Source organism: Panthera pardus, unplaced genomic scaffold (assembly GCF_024362965.1).
Source record: "Panthera pardus isolate Hobbes unplaced genomic scaffold, ASM2436296v1 HiC_scaffold_13, whole genome shotgun sequence".
In the NCBI taxonomy this organism is placed as follows: domain Eukaryota; kingdom Metazoa; phylum Chordata; class Mammalia; order Carnivora; family Felidae; genus Panthera; species Panthera pardus.
Window position 1 is genome coordinate 100,599,547 of NW_026526688.1, and position 22,572 is coordinate 100,622,118.

At 37.8% G+C, this 22,572-nt stretch overlaps 1 long non-coding RNA gene across 1 annotated transcript in view; it reads right to left on the reverse strand.

The window, feature by feature from the left end:
- LOC109249006 (uncharacterized) overlaps window positions 1-22,572 on the reverse strand; it is a 144,359-nt gene that overhangs the window by 116,138 nt on the left and 5,649 nt on the right. The window contains exons 2-3 of the long non-coding RNA XR_002072401.2: window positions 20,550-20,621; window positions 19,700-19,823 (exon numbers count right to left, since the gene is read on the reverse strand). This is a non-coding gene — a long non-coding RNA (uncharacterized LOC109249006). The remainder of the gene's footprint in view (window positions 1-19,699; window positions 19,824-20,549; window positions 20,622-22,572) is intronic.

Below are 22,572 nucleotides of genomic sequence, written 5' to 3' on the forward strand. Positions count from 1 at the left end.
CAAAACACCTCATAGAAACAGAGAATAGAAAACTGGTTGCCAAAGCCGCGCCTGGGTGGCTCAGTCGGTTGAACAACCAACACTTGATTTCCGCTCTGGTCATGATCCCAGGGTCATGGGATTAAGCCTGCTTAAGATTCTCTCTCTCTCTCTCTCTCTCTCTCTCTCTCTCTCCCTTTCTCTCTCTCTCTTTGCCCCTCTCCCAGCTTGTGCATGCATGTGCTCTCTCTTTCCCTCTCTCTCAAAAAAAAAAAAAACAAAAAGTTCTAAGGATCTAATATAGAACATGGTGACTTTAGTTGATAATTTTGTATAGTATAATCGAAATTTGCTAAGATAGTAGAACTTAAATATTTTCACAAAAACAAAAATAGTAGAGGGAGATAAATATGTGAGGTGATAGATATGTTAATTAACTCAGTGGGAGGTAAGTCTTTTCACAAAGTGTAAGTATATCAGATCATCACATTATACACTTTAAATATCTTACAACTTTATTTGTCATCTACACCCCAATAAAGCTGATGGGGAAGCAAAATAATAAGTAAATAACACACTAACTCTTCTGGATCAATAGTTGTATTTCCAAGTGGGAAAATTTGAACCCACACCTATCTGAGTCTTTGGACTTTCCTAAGAACGTGGCACTATGGCATTGGTGGCTCACAGCCCTGAGCATTGGCTGCTGCCCTCATCATAGTGTCCCACTGACTCCTTGCCCTTGACCCATCAAATCTACTCTCAATAGGGCAGTGTCAGTGTTCAACTGTACATGTGCTATTAATGAGGCAATGTTTTGATAGGAGGAAGTCTTCATGATTCAATATTTGAAAAAAAAAACAGATTGATCCATAATAAGAAAGTGTCAATATCCTCAACACTAACTAAAAAGGTACTTGTGCTTCTGAAAGATTTTCCTTACTTCTTTACATAGAATGTCCATGGTGAAAAGAATAGTCTTTAGGCTATTATAGGTTAATAGAAATTTCCCCTAAAGACACCCAAATGTCTGCGTTGGCTCTGGCTCAATCCCAACCTAGTATGAGGCAAGACCTTACCCCAAGGTCGGATGTGTCTCCACTTATACAATAGAAGAGTGGGATTTTGATTTTTTAATAAATCCCTAATAAAGTTAATGACTATTAACAAATCCCCCAGAGCCAGAAACATCTGCAAAGATGAACACTAGAATGACCCACATCTGTCTCAACAGTTAGGCTTACTGGTACTTCACAATAGATCTTTTTTCTTTAGAAGTTTTTGGAAAGGAAAGGTAAATGGGGCCTGCTGGAACACCATCTTGAAAATAACTTTATAGCAATAAAAGCCCTGAAAGTTATGCCAATAGCAGGGCTAAAGACTAAACACAATTACAAGTTTGAAAGCCACAGACCCTAATTCCTTCACCCAACAATCAAAGACTTGGCTCTCATAACCTTCTGAAAGAAAACAGGAAAAGTTCTCAAAATTTTAGTTTCATTTCTGAGTTGATTACTCTAAAGTCTCATCACCAAAAATAGAAAAAGGATGAACGCGAGAATAGTATACAAGAGTTGCCCATCATCTGATAACCCTGATTGCATTTTCACTCACCACATATTTCCAATTAACAATTTTGTGCCAGATGATGCCTTAAAGGAAATATTTTATATACAATCACTAAACTCTTTTTCAACATAGTATGAGATGTTCAACCACTGTAAGCTTATTTGGAGTCGGGGGGGGGGGTGTACACATTTTCTTAGACTGATATTTTCTTCAGAGAGTTCTGTATACAGGGTACCAATTGGACTGAACATTAAAAATAAATACATAAGTTTCCATGTGCTTATTTCTGAGCTCCTGAAAAAAATAGAAAATAAGATGTGAAGCTATGATACAGCTATCAGGAATCCAAAAAGTACTTTGTGCATATGTACTTGTAAGTATTCAGTCATATACTCTGGTCGATGTTATAAGATTCCGTAAACACTCAGCACAACCATCTGAGAGTTATGTGCTGTTGTGTGGTCTTACTTCATCACAGCTGTAATAAGTTGCATGTAGGTATTTTTGTTTGTTTGTTGATTTGTTCTTCTCTACCTCAGTTCTAACTCTTCCTTTAAAGCCAAATAAGGACATCAAATTAAAACATTAACTGAAGAGACAGATCAGACAGGAAATTCCAAAGTTAAGTTTCTTGTTGTAATTTTAACTTTCCCATGATACACATTTTCTGTACTAGTTACATCTTGCATGTGTAGCTTTGTATGAAGAGCCAGATTCTGACCTCAGTCACACTCATTTTATTTTTACTGAAAATGTAAGAGGGAGCAATGAAGAATCAAAGTAGGGCCAGAGGTCAGTAGGCTGGAAAGCAAATGCTGAAGGCAAGGGTTATGGGATGCACGCAAATATGGAGAATACAAGGCTCACATGGAGTTGTTAGTGAATGCGCAATTGCATTTCAGAATTTCTTAATATGCAAGTTTTCATGTACTTCTTTTCAAATATCCATGAAACAACAATTTGAATCACATTAATTTTTTATTATTTTTTTTTATTTACATAGAACTGGAGCGTTTGGTTTTCTTTGATTTCACCTCTTGCTTATAAATCTTCCGACCAGTCATTAACTGCTTGTAAAGCCCTGGCACCTCATATATTGTCACTTAATTATGTTATGCTACAGTGGGCTTCCTAGGAGGCAAAAATTCTACACAAAAACACTTATAAAGAAAGCCAGGGCAGACAGCCTGACTAAGCCAGTAAGAATAAAAATTGTTGCTGACAAGGGAACAGAATTGACAACTAAAGCTTTCTGAACCAAAGGGGAAAATGAATAGCCAAGACATTTGAATTGTTGAAGGAAAGGATGTTTCAGATCTAGGCAAGGGGGAGGAACACAGCATAAAACTGGAAATAGAAGATTAACCACTAAGCCTGCTCAGAATGAATCATAAAGAGAGAAAAGGGATTATTAGCCCAAAGAATCTAGGCAGGAAAGGCCCAGGGCAAAGCCTCCTGGTGCATCCTGCCTTCAAGTCTAAGATGTTGAAAACTGTACCCTGTTGGAAGAAGGGCCTCACTGGTGTGAGCCTGCCCAAGACATGAAGGAATAAAAAAGAACTACAGAAAAACATATTCAAATTGCAGGGCACTATTAAATTTTTAAAAATTGTGATCATTTCCATGATAATACTCAATGCTGGTGAAGATGTGGTAAAACTAGTACCCAAATATTACTGGGGGCAGCATCATTTGATATAGTCCCTTAGAATAGTAAGTAAATAATATGTATCAAGAGCCATAAAACTGCTACTAGCTTTAATATAGAATTTTCTTTTTAGGTCATTTATCCTAAAGAACTACCTTAGGATACAGAAATATAGAAATTAAATACAGACAATACAGAAAAAATCTCTATCCACAGAAATATTCAGCATAGTACTATATAGAAAGTAAAAACAAAACAATGTCCAAGAATAAAAGACAATTTAAATATAATATTGTCTATATACTCAATGAATAAAAATCATATTTTTATTTATATTTATTTATATTATATTTATAGTTATATATATCATATATATATATATATATATATATGATATATATATATAATTGAACTGGAATCTATTCAAGCTTTTAGATAAAACATCCTATATGGGAAATTATCAGGTTGAAAAGAACAAGTTAAACTGTTCACAAGTAAGCAATACAGAATTATGGACAATTGACCTAGTTTGTTCAGTAATTCAGTGATTTGGGACCAAGCAGGGGAGATGTTAACCTTCTGGAGCCTGGTATCTAAAGAAGTTTCTGCAATGATGGAAATGTTCTGTATCTCCACTGCCCAACATGGTCATCATTAGACATGTGGAAATGTTGAGCACTTGGAAATGTGGCTAGTGTCACTTATGATCTGAATTTCTTAGTCTCACTTAATTTTAATTAACTTAAAGTTTTAAAGTCTCTTGTGGCTAGTGGCTACCATATTGGATGGCACACTTTTAGATTTAAAAGATTGCAGAGACACCAAATCATATGCAATGTGTGGATCTTGTTGGATCCTGAAACAAACCAATTTAGGATGACCTGAGTCTTTGGGGGAAATCTGAATATGTCATGAGTTAGACGTTAGTTTTGTTCATTGTGATACAGGCATTGTGGTCATATGAAAAATTACTTATTTTAGAGACCCATACGGAAATGTCTAGGGGTGAAACAGCAAATGTCACAATGTAGGATTTGCTTTAAAATGCTTCCAGCAAAGAAAGAAAAAAGAGACAAAACAAGTGTGACAACATGTGGATAATTGCTTAATCTGGGTAAGGGGTATGTAAGGTTCATTAGATTTTCCTCTTTTGTGTGTGTATGCATGTGTGTGTGTGTGTGTGTGCTCCGCTTGAAAGACTTTCATAATAACAATTTCTAAATTCATAATTAAAAAAAAAAATTCATAATTACATCAAAAATACTTATAAATAATATTAAGGGAAAAGGCAGAATACAAACTTGCCCCTTCAGCATTATGACACCCATTTAACTAGTAATGAGCTAGAGTATTAATACTGAGTTACAAGCAATCCATAAGATGTTCACATTTGCAAATGATTTTACTTACATTTCAATGACAGGACAGAATACAGTCACTGTGCTAGGAAATGCTTACAGGAATATTTTGAGCATGTTTAAATAAACATCCATTTAGTATGGCAGCAAAACAAGTAGTTTGAGAATCCCTGTTACTAACACCTCTCTATACCCATACATGTCCATATATCAAAGAGATTGGATGGAAGCACACCATATTTTATTCCATAATGTTTCTTCCACAATGGTGGTTTTGTTCATGTGGCTGAACTAAATAAAGAATAGAAAATGTTTTCTAATTTGGTTCTGTTATTTTTAAATTGAGATTAAAATCACATTTAAAATAAACTTTTTAGGGGCGCTTGGGTGGCTCAGTCAGTTGAGCGTCTGACTCTTGGTTTTGGCTCAGTTCATGATCGCCTGGTTCATGGGTTTGAGCCTCAAGTCAGGCTGTATGCTGACAGTGCAGAGCCTGCTTGGGATTCTCTCTCTCTCTCTCTCTCTCTCTCTCTGCCCTTCCCCCGCTGTTCTCTCTTTCAAAATAAACTTAGAAAAAAAAGAATTATTCTTAATAGATCCCAACAATTTTTATTGCCAAGACACAAATCTATTTCTCCACATACTACTGCCTTTTAAGTGTTTTCAGATGCATGTGAACAGAATAAATAAGCATATTTGCAAATGTGAGGAAAAATTTTAATGTAATATGTAAAAAGGGGTGGTAATTTATATTACCTAAGAAGTTGAATAAATTTCTCTTTCCTTCTTATTTCACTGGCAATGGTTAATACTATTTAAAAATTAACTAATGCTAATAGTTAATATTGAATATTTGTCATTTATGTAACATAATATACTGAATATATAATAAGACACTGTTTTAAGCAGTCTCCTTATAGGAACTCACAATAACCTTTTGTGGTATGGATATTTTGAAGCTGATGAAATTAATACACAGAGAGGTTAAGTAATTTGTCTAAGACCACACAGCCAGTAAGTAGTAGAGCCAAGATTTAAGAATTCTGCTCCAGAGTCCATCCTTTTAAGCACTATGCCATGCTAGCTAGCTTAGGTAATAAACTCTATTGCCTTTGTTCATTGACAAGTGAGAATCAAATATCTTTGTCTCTCTCTGCAAAATGCACCCCTCCTCCTGCAGCCCAAGGAGCAAAGGACCTTCCAGCACCTCATGAAAAGAAAAAGTAAATTGAGTCAAAGAAAGGGACATTAGCTTGCTATTATCTAACTTTCATCTGAACCAAATTCCCACTCAGCCCTTGGTAACTAAACTTCCCCTTCATGGGCAATGAATCGTCCTCATGTCCTCAACCTCAATGAGCCTACGTTGTCATTGGTGGCAGGTGAGTTCACGTGGTACAACAGGTAGCATCTTCCTGGAAATGCTAATTGCAATGGTTTGTTCAGAAGCAAAATACCAACTTTGTGCCAGGTAAAATTTTACCAATTTCAGAAGCAAAATACCAATTTTACACCAGGTCATGCAATGGATGTTTTTTATATGTTGTGCCTTAATTCAGCCTCACTGAAAAGAAAGAGTTTTCTTTCTGTTAATTTTCCCAATAACTAAAGGCTAGTCTTTTAAAAAGCTGTTCTTTTTTTTAGGTACACCTTTCTAGTCAATAACAAAGAGGACACTGCCTTGTTAGACAAAGTATGTGGAATAGAATATAATCTTATCTCACTATTAAGGTCATTTTATAACAGCATGTACAGATTGCAGCACATTATCACTCCTTAGGTTATAGAGACAGGAGGGTTTTCAGTCCTACACTGCATGCTTTTGGGAGCTGTGCCTTAGGATAGTTTTCTGGTGTCTTTGATGGAGGTTATCAGTTGTCATATCAGTTGCTATTCTTACTGTCCTTTCTCTAGCGATCATTCATCTCCTTCTAATTTCCAGCTTCAAACTTGCTGTGGTTTTGGAAACCATGTGACCATCTATGCTGCAATGAATCTATGATACAGAAATCTATGAATGCATGAATTTACGAATGTATATATACATATCCCTTTCCACAAAGGATTTGGGACAGCTTTTTTAAATTATACAGTTTAAAAGATAATGATTTTTCAGAGAATTTGAACAAGAGGAAAATAAGGATAGGTAAATAATAAAGCCAAGAGTAAGTAACACATACAGGCTATATTCCCTGTAGTCTTCTATAATTGCTGGCATGAGGAAACAAATAGAGCTCCCCTGGAAGTCATAGCAAAGATGAAAAGGTGATCAATGAATTACCAGTTCCCAATGCTCAGAAAGTAAAAACAAGACAGATATTCAGAAAAATTACTACCACTCCCAACATGAATTTTTTTGGTTTTCATAAAAGGATGTTCATGAAAAAGATGAAAAAAGGATAGCATCTTCAATGGCACCCTGGCAATGGGTAGTGTCGTACATTTTAAATATTGTTTCTTTAAAAATCCTTTAATATAAGCCAAAAGCAAATATCCAGGTAAAATAAATATGTAAAGTAAGAGTGAAAGCAATTGGGCTGAGGAACTATAAGACTCTCAGGAAGCCACATCACAAACTTTAATATATGAACTTCGAGATGACGATTTTCCTTGACCGAAGTTTCCCAGCACATACTTCCTAATTGATGGCCATGTTCCAGATATGTAGGTTTATAAACATTTACACATATTTTATGGGGAAATCTATTTCTTTTAAGGACTATCTCTTTAGAAACCACTATCTACTGCTGCCTTTTAGATTTAGTTCATTCTCAATTCCAGCTTCGTTGCTATCGTTATTTTATGAGAAGTGCCAAAGAAGTCTTAATCATTTGCACGCTCTTTATAAACTTCAGTTCCAAACCTTCAATACAAAGATGAGACTGCCAGATTTTTAAAGGAAATTTCTAAATCTGTAAATTAGCAAAGTGAATTGAATAAAGACATACTCTAATTCACACACTAACTTGGAGATATTCTTTCATTATGAGCCCTCCTCTGAAGTGAATTTAATCAAAGTTTATTCAGTGAATTTCAAAGCAAATCCACCAGCTCACTTTACCTTCCATTTAGGTCCCTAACAACGGGATTTGAGGACCGTTCTTCACTTTAATTCTTTAGTTGTGCAATGCTTACTGTATGTAGAGAATGTTTGCAAGTTTGGATTCTCTGAACAACACAATGAATTCCCTCTACCATACCGCAATACAATCGCTCAGCTATCAAGTAAAGCTTTTTTATCCTGCTGAGTTCAAAGTTCAAAATTTATTTCTTAGCTTAATGCAATGCTAGTGCAAGTGTGTTTAATATATTCATTCTAAATGCCATCAGAGGACGGTGGTGTCAACATTTTGGCTTTGTTTGGACAGCTTTTGTGCAAGTGCAAACACTGAGTGTATGAAATCTAATGAGATTAGGCGCTTACTGCAAAATTAAAGGCAGGCGACCAGACTTCAAAGACATTACCGCAGTGCAAATCCCTTACTATATTTCTTGGGCCATTTCAACAAACTCAAGTTTGAGAATCACCTTTACCAAAAGATTTTCTTCATAGCAACCCTTTATTAGAAGACTTGATATTAAATACCTCCTAAAGATTACATGTTTTTAGGGTTTTTTTTAATCGTCATTAAAGAGCACTATAATTAAGGAGGATGAAATTGAATCAAGACAAGTAAGAATTAACCAAAAGCTCTTTCAGATCCAGAATTAAAGATGAATCCTTTAAAAGTTGTGGATTTCGAGTGTGGTTTTGTTTTGTTTTTGCAAAAATAGAGAAAACAACAAAAGAAATTTGACCTCATCACAACATGATAATGAATCTTCTGACTTTTTTCACATAATTAACATATGTTACTATGTCCCAGGCACTGTTCTAAGTGATTTGTACGTATTACATTAATTCCAACCACAACCTTATGAGACAGCTAATACTATTAGTCCCAATTTACAGATTAGAAAACCAAAGCTTACTGAAATTAAACTGTAGTTTATTAAACTCAAATAATAGACCCAGGGGAGAGTATAGATATATGCTGACCAAATGAGCGAGAAAGAATCTTGTTTCTAATTACAAGTATTTTTAACTTCAAACAAGAGATACAAAGGACTCTCCAAAGAAAGGGCAATAAACAAGCCCATAACACCTAAGAATCCCTGCTCCTGGTCATAAATCAGATTATAGAAAGGGGCATGCACTCTTCAGTATAGTACTCCAGGGATAACACAGTCAGGAAGAAGAAAAAATCAGAGAACAGCTATAAGCCTTCCCACTTGCAAGGGAGATGGGGGAGAAATGGAGGAATGGATGAAAGAGGGCGCTACCACAGAGGTCTCCAGTCGGACAAACCCAGCAACCAAGTGCCCAGAACTGTCAATGGTAATAAGAGGTGAGCTGGAAAAAATGAAGGTTTGAAGAAAGCAGTGAGTTCAGTCTAGGGATATAACTATTAGGTTGAATCATATAAAATAGATTTTGGTGATTTTTTTATCTACTAACTTGGGAATTGTGCATCTGAAGGTTTTGAGATATTCAGGTAGAGAGGCTTCTGATAACAGTATTCTGATAACATTGGACATGTGTCTGTTAAGTAGAAGCTGCAGATATGGATACACGCATCATCTAGACATGGCTGATAATCTGAAGCCACGTCAGAGGTTACATTTCCAAGAGTAGAAAAGTAGAGGTTTTCCAGGGAGACTCATAGTTAAAAGAGAAGAAGTCAGCAACATGTAAGAATAAATAAGAAACTCTACCATGACTAATGTTAAGCCAGAAAGAATTGATATTTTTGGAGTCAAAATCAGAAGCAAAACCTTTGGGTACGGACAAAAGATGACCATAGTATAAATGATTTCTGTTGAATGGAAGATTGTAGGGACAGGGGATATTGTAGGATGGATGGCAAAAAAATATGGCTATACAATGTATATACACATTCCATGAGCTTACTCTTGAAAGAGAAAGAGAAAGGTGTTTTTTTTTTCTTTCTTAATGAGATGACATCATAATCAAAGAGGAGTGGAGACCCCTTGGTACTTTCCTGAAAACAAAAGAGACCCAGGTATTTTTACCAGCAAGAAAAAGAAATAGATAACAGTGCAGCAGATAGTATCCAACAGCAAAGGGTCAGAAACAAGGATCTATTTACTTGAAACAGGATAACCCTGACCAGATGAGAAACCACAGCCACAGATGGGTGGAAATACTGGCAGATGACCGAAGGTTCCGCCTTCAGAGAAGGACTATTTGTGTTTTTTGTAACTTCGTGGTACAGAAACTTTAAGGAAAAATTCTGATAGAAGTTCTCATTAAGAAAAATCTGCCCTTATCCTCAGGCAATCTTGTTCTCAGAAATATTATAAACGCTAATGTCCACTAGGAAATCTTGCTCCTGTGTGCATGTAAACAACTGCAGACTGTTCAGATGGAGGGCAGGGGGAGTAGTTGAGAATCTCAACAGTCTTCCTGAATGTAGTGAGATCAGCCTTTGTTAGGAGAAGACCAAGAGTTTCAAAAAACCATTGGAAGTTGTAAAAATTCAGTGAGGTTGCTTCAGGAGAAACTCATAAAGGACAAACAGTAAATGATGTGCCAGTACCCAGAAAGACAGACATTGAGCAAGATAATATATCATATCACTGAAGTTTATTTCTACCATTTCTTATCCCCACCTCATGTTACTTACTTTCTGTCACACACACACACACACACACACACACACACACACACACCTTGAAAGGGCAGGGATTATTTCTTATTCATACTTCTAATCCTCAAAAGATCTGGTATGGTGTTTTGCACATGGTAGACATTTAATAAACATATTAGATGAATGGGATCAATTTATAATAGGTTACTACCTTTGATAGTCAGAATTTTTAACCTAACAGTTTAAAGATATTCTTAATGATTTATGAAAATGAGAATAATAACAATAACTAACATTTATAGAGTACTTACTATAGGCTATATTTTTACACAGATTATTTTATTTAATCTCCATAATAATCCTAAAAGGTAGAGTATTGCCATTTTACAGATGAGAGAAATGAGCCTTCTAGAGGTACATGGTAGCAGAAGGAGTTAAGCTTGATACTTTCTCAAAACCATTATGTATATAAAATGCCTGGCCAGGGGTGCCTGAGTGGCTTAGTTGGTTAAGCATCCAACTTCAGCTCTGGTCATGATCTCACGGTTTGAGAGTTCCAGCCCCAAATCAGGCTCTCTGCTGTCAGCACAGAGCCAGCTTTAGATCCTCTGGCTCCCTCTCTCTCTCTGCCCTTCCCCCACTCACGGTTTTTCTCTCTCTTTCAAAATAAATAAACACTTTTTAAAAAAAAAAATTAAAATGTCTAGCCAAATGCCAGGCTTCCGTGAAACTGCACACAGAAATAGACACTACAGTACAGCACGGGTCTCAATACAACAGCTAGACTGCACCTGGCATACTTAACAACCATGTGGCCACCAGGCACTCCAGCTTTCTATTTCTTTATATGCGTAGTAAGAAACTCGACAAGATGTAGAGTACCTTCCAGGTCTGAATTTTGACAACTTTAGACTTATTCTTAATAATGGAATTAAAGGTGGTTAGAATTCTTGCATCATTTTAGTTGGCCAGTGCCCGAAAGGACTGATAATCACAGCATTTGTAAAACTGAAAGCAGTTTGTAAAAGACTGAGGCTTTGGAAAGTTAGTTGCTGGTCTTGGAATTTGCTTTCAATCTCCGGCAACTGTTTATGGTACCAACAGACAAAGCAAAAACTCTAAAACTTTTTTTTTCTCATTTGTCTTAACTAGCAACGTACAATGGATGTAGCCAGATAAGATACAATATAATGTCACTCTTACCATACTCTCAGGAGTGAGTCACAAATGAAATAAAACAGGGTATTCTCATAGCAAGTATGAGCACCCTCCTCCCAAACAACCATATGGATTCAGTGATGCAACTTTACAGTATCTCTTATGAGAAAGCATACATTTTTAAAGCATAAGGGACTCAAATGACAATGGTATTTTAAAACATAACACCAAGGATGCCTGAGTGGTTCAGTTGGTTAAACATACAACTTTGTTTCAGTTCAGATCATGATCTCATGGTTTGTGAGTTTGAGCCCCACATCAGGTTCTGCGCTGACAGCAAGGAGCCTGCTTGGGATTCTCTCTCTCTCTCTGTCTCTCTCTGCCCCTCCCCTGCTATCTCTCTCTCTCTATTTCTCTCTCTCAAAATAAATAAATAAACTTTAAAAAAATAAATAAATAAAAATGAAAACATAACATCAAACACCCACTAAACTACATCCTCTCAGCCACTAGAAGGCAGAGGCACCATACGCTGTCCCCTATATATAAAATAATCTTGTTTATACCTGAACAGGAAAACATATTTATCGCTCCCAGGCTAGTTGGAATATTAAATATTTCATTATTTCACAGCTTTCTCTTACAGCTTCTCAAATGATGTTCAAATACCTCACAAGACAGAAACAGTAGCTAGTTTACATAAGTGAGGAAGCAATGGCCCTTCAGCCAGGAGACCGGAATGAGACATTCAAGTGCTCGGGCCCTGTCCGGGTACACTTAGTTATAGAATCTAAGGTCACTGGAAAAGGACCATTGTATTTTCAGTGGAAAAGAAATTGATGTGGATTCTGTTTAGTTTGTCCAAGGAAAAAGTGTCTTTCTCAAAAGCAGAAGGGCCCCCCAAATTTCTTTTCTCCTAATGAGAATGAAGAATTGTAATTGTACCGTAGTTTTGGTGTTTCTTTATAGCGACTCCCTCTATATAGATTATTCCTACAGTGTGTTAAGGTAGGTTGTCATCAACTATGAAACTGTTATCCTTGTTTCTCTCCTTTTGGCCTCCCAAATAACTTAGTCTGGCCCAAACTTCCAGGATTACAACAATTTCTCTTTCAGGAATTCCAAAGCCTTTTTAAAACTATAGATTACTTTCCCCCCTCATTAATAGAGGAAATCCTGTCCTTTTGTCAAAGCCACAGAAAGTATTTGCTGAACTATCATAAAACACAAGAAAATATGGCATGACTTATCTTCAGAAATTACTTAGTACTTTGTGGTTCAACACATAGGGGATTATTTGCAGAAGAGACTAAGAACAAGAGGTATATTTTCTCAAGTTAACAGATGGGAGGCAGGGAGGGTGCACACTGCTCGTGTGTGTGTGTGTGTGTGTGTGTGTGTGTGTGTGTGTGTGTTTAATTTGAAGGAAGTCTCCCTTTCACAGGAAAACCACCCGCAGTAGTAAAGATGATGGCTCTGACCCACCATGTTGGCAGTTGGGTGCAGATTCTTGGGAAACCAGTCTCTGTGGTTCACCTCACTGCCTGATAATGACAGGCCCCTGCCTTACTCTCAACCCTGAGAAAGAAAAAAATCAACACTAAAAATAAGAAGAAAAGGGGAATGATGTCCTTGCCAATGCTAGTGGCCAGGAGGCCTAGAAAGAGGCCACTGGATACCCTGCTATTTATTGCCCATTTCCACCCATAGGAAGCTGGGCTGAGAGCCTGCCAAAGGGAAAGAAAAAATAAAAATGTTCTCCATCCTTCCTGTTTACATTAATAGAACAGAGTCACGTACATCATTCCAGCCCTATTATTTTCCCCTTCTACACAGAGCAGTTTTTTTTTTAGGTCAAAGTTTTTAAGAGAAAGAATTTTAAATTCTATCCTCAAGTTTTATAGCCCTACCTTTCATATGTCTTATGCTTTCTTTTATTACTCAACTGAATTTATAGAAATAAAAGACCATTTTAATCATCTTATCTAAAGGGCCTTGTTTTCTTATTTTAATGGCCATAAGTTAAACAATAAGAAGTTCCTCTAGTCTGATATTCCAGAGTAAACCAGCTATTTATTGAGACTGAGTTTACACATTAAAAAAAAAAAAAAAACAAAACAAAACCACCACTTCTTCCCACAGGGAAAATAAGGTTAAATTCCTAGGATAAGAAACCATAATAAATTTAACTTTACTGCAGAAACCAGTGGTTTGAGGAAAGTTCAAACCCAACCCAACCCCCCATCCCCTAAATCATTACATCTTAAAAACAAAGAAAGTAAACACTGTTATTGATACACAATTATTTGTGTACTTCTCTGAGAAGGAACTTTAACATATATAAGGGTTTCCCTAAAATCGAAAGAACCTGACTTACAGACGATAAAGCCTGCAAAGGGATGGGGTGCTGTCATAAGGGGCTTTTTTTTTTAACTTTTTGCATACACATTCTAACTAGCTCCCCACACCGTTTCCTGCCCCCCCCCCATCCCCCCAGTCTCGAGACTCAGCATCACAGCCTTCTCTCAGTTGCTGCAAAACTTCCAGATCCCTGCTTCCTGGAGGCTCTCACAAATCTATTCCCTCCTGGTAGCCCTGATAGGCTTTTCCTCCTCCCTCACCCACTGCCTTTGCTTCTCCCACCCCATCGTGTTTTTCTCATTTTGGTGTAAATGTCACTTCCTCGGGAAATTCTTCTCCGAACTCCCAGTCCACATTCAATCCCATCCTCTTGCTGCTCTCACCTCCACCATTATTTCCTCTCATGTCCTTATGTTTCATAGCCTTAAAGGCATTTGTGATAAATTAGTTCTCTGTGTAATCATATATTTAATGGCTATGTAATTTTTGTGTAATGCCTGCCTTCTGCACTTAATAAGCTCCAACACAGCAGGGGCCGTATCTTTCTTCGCTGCTGCTTGAGCGTAATGTAAATACTCAATGAACTGTTCCAAATGAGTGACTACAGGCTGGCACAAAATAGTCATTATCATTCTATCCATATCATTTTCTATTTTCTGGGAACCCTAGAGAACAGGATTGGGAATATTTCATTAGAAATCATACTATCTGAAGCAATAGTGTCAAAAAGGGAAAACAGTCCACGAACCTCTGACCTCTGAAAATAGAATAGCAAATAAAATAAACCTTGCCTAACAGAGGGCCACTGACTGGCATGGGGGATAAAGATAGAAAGGCAACCAAGTTGGGGGTGCGAGGGCCAGATTTAAATTGAGGCTTTAATATATTATAAACAATCAAAACTATTTGTGTAATAAAGTGACATGATGAAGTTGTGGGATTACTTCAGAGGTGAATTGCAATATTGATTCAAAGGCTAGAAGCTGAAGGAGGTAACCAATCCAAAAACTAAAATAGTCTACTTTTGATGCAAATAAGATCTCAATTATTATGGCAGGAGTAGAAACAGGAAAGGCTAGATCATGAAAGAAAGAAGGTTTGAGAAAACTGGGTGTGGGAGGAGGGCTTAAAATGCCTAGAGACATCAAGCCTGGGTGGAATGGAGTGGGGTGCATCATAAAGAGGTCTTCCTTCTGTTCCTAACAGTTTGGGTGACCTTGAACAAATCACTTAACCTCTTCAGCCTCATCTTCTTCATCTACAAAATGGAAAAGACTGGACCAGATGATCAGCAACATTTAGCATTCTCTGAATTTAGCTATTCATGGAAACCAGAGAGTCAGCAAGGGTCATGGGTTGGGGAAACAAAAGAATTGTGTTTCCTGTTGGATATGTTGAGCTGGAGATAAAGTGAGACAACCAGAGAAAGATCTCCAGCAGGCACTGGAAATACAGCACAGCGGAGCCTCTAAGAAAAGCAGGCTGGAGGGGTGCCTGGGTGGCTCAGTTGGTTGAGCGTCCGACTTCGGCTCAGGTCATGATCTCACAGTTTGTGGGTTCAAGCCCCGCGTTGGGCTCTGTGCTGACTGCTTGCTCAGAGCCTGGAGCCTGCTTCAGATTCTGTGTCTCCTTCTCTCTCTGCCCCTCCCCTGCTCACGCTTTGTCTCACTCTGTTTCTCAAAAATAAATTAAAAATGTAAAAAAAAAAAAAAAAAATTTAAAAAAAGGAAAAAAGAAAAAAAAAGAAAAGTAGGCTGGAGATGCAGATTTCAGAGTCGGAGAACCTCAAGGTTTAGTTGAAGCGATGGGAGTCAACAAAATAGCAGAGGAGGGAGACTATGAAGAGACAGGAAGGAGTGGCCGGCTCAAATACTCTCTAGTCTAGGGAACCTCAACCTCAGGTCACTTGTGGCCATAAACCTCCCCTGAGGATAAAGGGATTCATTTCTGTTCCAGGACAGAGCTTCTGATCCCATTGTGCATTTTGCACCTTCTTTCATTCAGACTGGTAGTAAATTGTAACTGGTAAGCAAGGTGGGAATAGAAGGTGCTAAGAACTTGCATTCCTTGTTTGTTCCCGTGGCAAGTGGAGCATCCCTGAAGGCATGCTGCAAATGCAAAAAGACACTATGGCCTCTAGTGGTCTCCACCAAAAAGCCATTTAGCCATTATGCCCTCCCTCCCCTGACACTCCCCTTCCTGGGCCATGGCAGAATTACCCAGAAGCAAAGCTGACTCAGTAGGACCACAGAGTACACAGCAGTTGTGTAATGCTTCAATGGAAGTCCTGGGAAGAGAATCCGGGTTCTCTTCCTTTCAATCCAATTCTCTTTTCCAGCAATCATCCCACCTATTAAAAGCATATGTGCTACACCTTTAAAGTTCCCTTTGCCCTTAACTGAATAGTGTTCCATTGTCCGCTGTCATCCTACCAGAGAGGGAGCTTTGTGCCGTTGGACAAAACTTGCACCCTTGAGCAGCTGAGAGCTCAGTTTCCTCCAGTGATCTGCAGGCAGGGGAGCACTGCCAAGGGCATGATTGTATATCGGCTCTCCTTGAATTGCATATAGGAATATTGTTGCTATGTGGCCTGAGCCAAACAATCCGAGTCACCTGACATCCTCCATCCAACATTTAGGAGTCATCAAACTTAATTTCCCCTTTGTGCAATAAAACACCAAGAGGAAGCTTTAATAGATTGTATTATGTAACGGTTCTATAAAAATAGCAGGCCAGCGCTGGAGCACTTCCTTCCTGGGGCCCAGTAACCTATGCTGAAAGGATACACACTGGTTGCCCAGGCAACCATGAGAGATGACACTAGGGAAAAAAACAGCAACAAAAGGACCATTTTTTGGCTCAGTCAAATGAGGTCTGGCTTCAAGCTTGTGATACAGTGAATACAGACAGCCCAGCAAAAGAGAGAGGAACCAGTTAGCAATTCTACTCAGGCACCAGTGGCCCTGCAAAGCTGCCCCTGCTTTTGGGTTTTTTTTCCCCCTTTTGTTTTTCTAAAGCGGGGGGAAAAAGGCTTTTCCCTCTTAATTTCATTTTTTATTTAAAAAAGCAAAATCTTTGCTGGGAGTTGAACTGTGGCAATCGGTAAACAATGTTTATTCTACTTTTTCTTTCTCTTCCCAGGAGCTCAAAAAATAATTTCAGTTACAAGCAGTTATCTTTTTGTTTTCTCCTAGTATGTTCGGGATCTGATTACACAGGAAGCAACTGGTTTAATGGCAATAACCTTTATAAACAACCTCTAAATAAAAAAATTAATCAGGGGCACTCAAGAAATAATACATTTTAAAAGTGAATAATAACATTTCTGGGATCCCTCCTCACAGCAGACATCAAAGGACTTTGTTTTAATAGACTATAATCTCCTCTCTCCTGCTGCACTGAATGAGAACCCCTACATTTTATTATCATCATTACCATCATCATTATTATTGCCTCACAAAAATAGACTGCCATTTTAATTTCAGAAAACTGGTTTCCCCAATATACTGAGAATAGTGACAGAAGGTTCGTAAGTTCCTGACTTGCACCTAAATGTTTTCCTTCTTAGAAGAGGAAATGGGCCCTCAAGGATTTACAAACATGGTTTGAAACCTCCGGAAAATAAAACCAAGGATGAATCAAATGGGATTAAGTTCAGATCGCTAATATAGAGCAACATCAATAGTTCTTTCAAAGTGATTCTTGAAATCAGTGCTCATAAATATGTAATGCACTTTTCATCCAAAAGACTTGTTTAAAGCCTCATATAGTAAATGATTTATTTCAAGATTAGGTCCTCTGCACAAAGCAGGCACCCTCTGATCAAGTGGGAATAAAATCTGTGAAAGCAAGTGGTAAAGCATTATGTAAATGTAAACTGTTGTGATTATGATCATCCTGTGAACTGGTATGTTTGAAGAAAGAAAGCCAAAAAAAAAAAAAAGTTAACTATGTGTTCTTCAGAAAAATGTCTTATATCAGTCCCGTCTCTTCTGGCTCTGTTCTTACCTCTTACTTCCCTGCATCAGTTAATTCAAATCCTCACAGCATCTTTTAATCGTGTGTCTGCTTGGCAATTATCTAATATTAAAACTGTCTTCACAGACCAAAGGGAAATGGAGATTTAGAAATTATTCACTTATTTTTTATTAATGTATGTTGCCAAACTCAGGATTCTTGTCTCTGAAGAGTACCATTTAAGGCAAAATTCCAGTCTTTCCCCATAAAGTTGGTCAAATCATCTCTATATCCCACATCTGGGTCTCCTGCAGATGGATTTAGAGATAGATTAATCTTTAAACATCTGATGCTGTTGAAACACAAAAAATCCTTTATTATCAAAGTTACAAACTTCAGGCTTAAGTCCTTTAAGACCTAGTACCCTGTATCTTTGGAGAAAACATATGCAGAATGCATGTGCCTTAAAGTTGCTCAGCCTTATTTGCCTTTTGTGCTAAGGGTTTTGAAATCAACAGGATTAAGTTGCAGATAGTTGGGTGTTATCCAGATCTTTATTTTGACTCTAAAAAAGGATTGAAGAAGGCTTTGATGAAATGGACATAGTATTAGCATTCAATAGGAGCTCAATTCCAGGGGAGAAGTCTGTCTTCAAGGAAATAGAACAGTGTATCTTGCTTGGGTTTCAGGTCTGTGATTTCAATTTACTGATGCTTAAGCACATGTCACAAAATAAAGCACACAGGAGTCACGAAGTTTGGTATTTGTCATTAAAGCTATAAATCCTTTTCAGTTATTAAAGAAATACTAAATAAAAATTAAGCTACAATAAGTATTTCCCAAGCTTCAAGTTCTCAATTTAGCATCTCCTCTGATTACTTCCTGTGTGGACTATGCCAGCATGAATAATGATGTTAATCATATGGCCATTCTGTTTAGAGGTCACAAAATATGTAGTATTGCTACGTATATTTCCACAGGAAGAAAAGTATAATAAAGGATGAGATGATATACCAGTATTCACTGAAGCTTGCTATATGCAAGGCTGTTCTGCCCTGAAAGAACTCAGAGTCTCGATTGGGGTTTAACACATACACTTATCCAAAGATAACCACTACTACTAGGGACTCAGTAAGCACTAAAGAAGTACCACAAGTAACAAATGCCAAGGGAGCTTTTCAGATAACAGAGATCTCCGTGGGCTAAACAGCCTAAGGAATGCTTCACAGAGGAGCAAGAACTCAGACTATCCTCAGGAAACAGATAGAATTTAAGCAAATAGAAGAGAGACTGAGAAAGGAGAAAGCAAAACCAAAGGGGTCCAGATGCTAACACCCAGAGCATATTCAGAGCACTATGGGTAAACCAAGTAAAGTTTACAGGTGAAAATAGTGGGCTTGAAGGAGAGAAAGGCTGGAAGAGAGAAAGCAATAAATGGTATTGCATGGATTTATAGGAAAGAAATTATAAATCTTTCAGCACGTAATACAGAGCTACAAGGAAACCTAAGCAACATTTTCAAGTGATTTGGGGCAAAACTCAACCTCTGCTTGCCTCAGTTTCCTTGTCTATAAAATGGAGATAGTAATACAGTAATAATAATACCAACTTACAATGCACTAAATGAATATAAGTGGTCATGTTATCCAGGGCCCTCAGTTTGCATTTTAATTTCATTTAATATACCATTTCTTTGTGGATTTACTCAGTCTCATGTTGTGACGTCCATTCAGTGAGACTAGATACCCCCCAAACCAGCCATGGCCATGTCCTTTTTAAAAGGTCAACTGAAGAGTTGAAGCCAGTAAATTCTCCTCACTGGTCAGGAGGAGGGAAGAGGCCCTGAGAGGGTAAGGCTATCTCCAAATTGAGTCAGTCCCTCAAAGAGATCGCACAGTTTACCCACTGACATTTTCATCCAAGGGTGGCCAAGAGGAGAAAAGGATCATGAAGTCAGATCAGAAGGCATGCCTGCTGGAACCTTCTTCTCCCCGTGGCCAGACAGCATTCTGACTTACTGTTTGAGGCTCCTCATCAAATGCATCAAAGGTAGTGAGTGCCTGAAACATGGACTTCAGTTTCGTAGGCTCCTGGAACAGCTCTGACGGCAGCAGAAGTGACTCATTCTCCAACTTTGGCATTCTGTCAAGAGCCCCACAATAGAGAAGAGTTCCCTTGCCCATTTCTTTCAGAGCATCTTGATTTTTAGTAATGCCTCTCTCATCCCTGTTGCACATCAAGCCATAGACTCATGGAACTGCTTACTTGTGACCCACTTCATTTTGTTTACTTAAAGATTGTTTTTGTGACTTTTAGAAAGCCATGCTTGCATCTGGGATTTGTAATTCTAAGTCAGAGAAAGACAGTTGTTATGTATTGTTTACAATTTGTTTAATAAAAAGGAATTTCTTTGAAAACATCAGGCCAAGCTTATGATGTAAATTTACTGTCTGTAAATTTACAGTGTAGTGACAGAAACTATAACACAGTATGTTAATTGATCAGTGTTGTAAGAAACATTCACTACAGCAATGAAAGAGTATATGGTGTTTTGTTTAAAAGACATTAATTCAAGATGAGAAATAAGATGTTTTTCATTTGGGTAATTTTCCCTTTTATGGTGTTTTTTTTTCTTTTTTATCCATCTATATTTACTAACTTGACTATAACAAATATGAATGTCTTACATGATAAGAAATGAAAAATTACATACTATAACTTCAGACTATCCAGCAGGTGATTTTCAACTGAAAATGTCATCTCTCAACACCAAAGATGTTTTCTAGCCCTTCCTACAGATCTAGACAAGTTGATTTCAGGTATGTTCCTGAGGCTGAGCAAGCCCAAGTTCTGATATGATGTACTCACCTCTTTCTGATCCAGGTAACATATTGTTCCTTCAGACTAATCAGAAATTAATTCCAGCCTTTGACTATGGTCCTTTGGAAAGAAAAGGAAAGGTGAAGCTTTAAAGGAGCATTTTTCTTAATGCCACCAAGTTCACAGTTTACATTCCATACAGGCTCAAGTAAAAAGATAGCAGGTCCTTTCGAGACCTCACCTTGGTTTTGTGTTACGTAAATTCTACTTAAGTCTTTCCTTAGTACAAAGCAAATCCTGGGACTTGAAACCTATGTTGGTCCCTAGCATCAGGGGAAAAGCCACTTGGAGTAGTATTCTAATCACCTATTCAGTAAAACATTACTGAGGGTCTATCCTGATCACTGTGGGACAGAGACAGCAGAGAATACACCCTCAGTCTGGCTCTAACGAGCCAAGGCTGTAGAAGAACAGATAAAACTTCAACTGTACCATAAGAAAATTGTCCAATAACACAAGAAAGTTATGGCTGTCATTAGTGTCATCCCCTGATGTTTCTGGGCTACGATCTTCTGAGCATTTGGTGAGATTATTCTTCCCTGTCCCTTTGAAGGTAGCCGTGGCCATGTGATTTGCTCTGGTGAATGAAATGTGAGGGGAAGTGATGAGCAACACTTCCAACAAAAGCTTTGAGAATCAACACGCAACTCACTACATCCCCTTCCCCCTGCCACAGTGACCTGTATTAGTCCAGTTAGTGAAGGTTCTGGGAACCTTGAATATGAACAGTGTAAAACAGAGTTCTGCCAGGCTGAGAAGGACATGTAGGGTGAAAAAGAAATAAAATGTTGTGGTTCTAAGGCAGTAAGATTTGGGGGTTGACTTTTCCTGAAACATAACCTAACTCATCCTAATTAATACACAGTAAATTCTCACTCATTATATTCTATAATAATAGTTACTCTTATTACCTCCATTTTACAACTTAAGGCATTGAATCATAAGAAAAGAAGTTCATCCATGATAAGTCGAATGAGGAAATGAGGAAACACCTATATTTAAGGAAACTGAGTCTTAAATATAAAGTGACCTAAGGTCACATAGACAGTAAGTAAAGGGATCAGTATTCAAACCTGTTCTCTTTTCATAATACCCTGCAGTAAGGGGTTGTGGCCAAACCCTTGGTTTAACAAGGGGTGGCCGAAGTGGGAAAGAGCTAATAGGGGCAGCTTTCAGAGAAGAACTAGGATGTGCTATGGGCTTAGAATGGTCAAGTTTGTTAAGAATGACCGGGCAAGAAAAACATTATGCAGAGGTGGAGGTGGAGGAAGACCACTTGGCAACACTGGATCCAGGTCCACATAGAGGAGTAGAGGTAGGGGATTTGGAAAAGGCAGACTGGGGACAGTTTATATATATCCTTGAATGTCACCCTTAGGAGTTTTATCTGCAGGTAACTGGGAGATATTAGATGACTTAACGAAAATGGTGGTTCAGTATATTAATTTAGTCACATCTCTCAGTGTAAACCAAAGTCAACAGGGACAAGTTAACCATTCAAGTGATATGTTTTAAGGACCTGAATAGTATTTTAACCTTTGCAATAGACAGGAAAAGATCAGTGTAATGCATCACCTGAAGGAATAATCCTAGGACTAGATTAGCTGATGGGTAGAAGACAGGCAGATGGTAATGGGTATGCAAATATCTGTATTAGGCAGAATGCTGCTTTATAACTGTGCCCATGGGGAATTTGTGCAAAATATGATACTATAGATTTGGAAAATATTATCTATTTTATTAGCAGCCAAGACCCAGGAATTCTAGAAAAATTGACTACTGGTGTAGTCAGAAGAGCATGGGTTTTCATAAAAGATTAGTTTGCACTTACTACCTGACTGACCTTGGGAAATTTGGTTTAACCTTTAAAAGTTTCAGTGACTTCATCTTTAAAATAGAGCTAGTGGTGTGCCTGAGTGGCTCAGTTGGTTGAGCATCCAACTCTTGATTTCGGCTCAGGCTGTGATCTCATGGGTTCGTGAGATTGAGCCCTGCGTCAGGCTCCGTGCTG